We start from the raw sequence: 2,753 nt of genomic DNA, 5'->3' as shown, positions 1-2,753 counted from the left end.
AATTCACTTCTCACGAGCTCGACTTCAACAATACGTCTCTCTCTGACTGCAGTTCAATTACTCATTACCTACACACATTGTTCCGTCACGTTGTCATCATCTTATATATACCAGACTACCCTCAATCTAGTAAATGCTAGGGCATTCACGAAGGAACAGGATATTTCTAGAAAGCAGGTGGCGTGACACTAGTCACGTGACCTCGCTGACGCAATAGTACTTTAAAAGTTGTGATTTCAATGTCGAAAGCCGACGAATTATTGAAAAACCAATAGGCTTAAAAACAATTAACTGTAGGTTTTCTTTTACCACATTCCTTTTAATTCGTCCATTGTGGCTCGAAATTTTTTTATAATAGTATCCCTAAATTTGTTTTACAAAACGTGATCAATTTAAGCTACAAGCGTGTATTTTCAATGACTTTGTAATATCTGAAAAAAGCTAAGGTATTAAAATACAAAATCTTGAATATACTACAGCAAACTTTGAACATAATTGCTTTTTGCCGCCCAGAATGCATTGGTTTCTTATGTGACCAAGATGGACAGTGTAAAAAAATTGTAAATACTTCAGAAAAATGGGCCTACGTCATGACACGCTAATGTTATTGAAATCTTCACTTCGCTGCTATTAAAAGCTAATTTTTGAACATGTCTCAACTAGTTTATGTAGTTTAATACAAGAATACTAACAAGAACTATAGATTCGCTTTGAGTTTACTTACTGATTATAAGTATTGTTGCGTCATCGAGGTCACGTGACTGGTGTGGCGCCACCTATTTTCTAGAACTATCCTCTACCTTGGCGAATGCTCTAGTATTTACTAGATATAGGGTAGTCTGGTATATAAAAGAGGGTGACAACGTGACGGGACAATAATGTGTGTGTAGGTAATGAGTAATTGAACTGCAGTCAGAGAGAGACGTATTGTTGAAGTTAACGTTCGTTCGTTATAGTGTTTGTTTTAGCGCGAATATTGAAATAAGTGTATCGTGAAGTTATATTTAGAAAGAATAAACCAGTTTTATTAAGTAAGGACTTGTGTCGCTAAAATTTCGTCGGAACGAAGTTACGGAAAGTTAATTGACAAACGGAGACGTAACAGTATTAAGTTAGATTGTTGAATGTTGAGTCAAATACTGAAACATTCTTTACCGTTAAAACATGTGTAATTGAGAATTATCGCACCAGTGGTCAAAACGTCATACCTGAAAAGGTGTAACTTGTAATAAAATAAGAACTATATTTATTATTTGTTTAGAACCTTATTATAGCCAAAACATGTTCATCTTCTGTAGGACTAAACTGTCCTACCGTTTGTTTGTGAATTTCGCGCAAAGCTACACAAGGGCTATCTGCGCTAGCCGTCCCTAATTTAGCAGTGTAAGACTAGAGGGTAGGCAGCTAGTCATCACCACCCACCGCCAACTCTTGGGCTACTCTTTTACCAACGAATAGTGGGATTGACCGTCACATTATAACGCCCCCACGGCTGAAAGGGCGAGCATGTTTGGTGTGAGAGGGATTCGAACCCGCGACCCTCAGATTGCGAGTCGAGTGCCTTAACCACCTGGCCATGCCGGGCCCTGTCTTACCGTAAACAGTGCTTTCTAGTATGTTTTTTTTATTGTATTCCTTGTTTAGACGAACAACACATAGATAAAATACCGTCGTATAACGAGAGATTCGAAGATTTGGCTGGATGGAATGTCATTGTGAGAACAAGCGAAGAAGTAAATAAACAATTTTGTCTTAAACCACGAAGTGTTGTTTATTCCATGCTCCAGGTTGAAAAAACAAAATAAAGTTAATATAAAACTGACATACCTTAAAATAGATATGAAATTTGCTTAGGCAGCAGACACAAAAATGTCTAGGCTTTTACAAGCAGGTTCTGGTTCTCTCGGATCAGAGACGGACTGCCTTTCTTGTGAATTGTAACGCAACTATACAGTTTTGTCAAGCTACAAAACTGTAATCCCTCAGACCGAATTTTGCACAAGATCTCAACAGGGGTTAGTGTATTCAAAAATTAGAACTCATCTACAAAGTTCATAAATTTTTCTAAGAAATACATACCTTGGGAGAATAAGATAATTAGTATTTCTATACCCCGTTTTTATAAAGTTGATGGATACTAAAACCATGTCCTCCAGTGGGACAGCGATAAGTCTTCTGACTTATAACACTAAAATCAGGGTTTCGAGTCTCCTTGATGGACACAGCAGATAACCCACATTGCTTATGGTTGGTGAGAAGAGCAGCCCCCTAGCGGCTGAGAGGTAACTCTAAAGACTTATAACGCAAACAAACGGATTTTTGATAGTTTTGGTGGGCACAGACATCAAAACCAGGTTGTTAGCATTATCCTTAAAATACTGTTACGTCTCTGTTCGTTAGTTAATTTACCGTAAATTCGTTCCGACGAAACTTTAGCGACACAAGTCCTTTCTTAAATAAAACTGGTTTATTCTTTCTGAATATAACTTTACGATACACTTAATTTCAACAGTCGCTCTATAACAACGCTATGTCTCATGTGGCCAACAATATTTTGTCCGCATACATTCAATTACTCATTACCTCTCTGACTGCAGTTCAATTACTCATTCACTCGTCACGTTGTGACCTTCTTATATATATGAGTCTACCCCCCAATCTAGTAATCTCCCGATAATTCACGAAGGTTCGAGAGAAGGACGTGGCGTGATACTAGTCACGTGACCTCGATGTCGTAACACTGCCCCTTCCTT

This window comes from Limulus polyphemus, unplaced genomic scaffold (genome assembly GCF_000517525.1).
Source record: "Limulus polyphemus unplaced genomic scaffold, Limulus_polyphemus-2.1.2 Scaffold5213, whole genome shotgun sequence".
Taxonomy (NCBI): Eukaryota; Metazoa; Arthropoda; class Merostomata; order Xiphosura; family Limulidae; genus Limulus; species Limulus polyphemus.
This window is presented reverse-complemented; position numbering follows the sequence as displayed.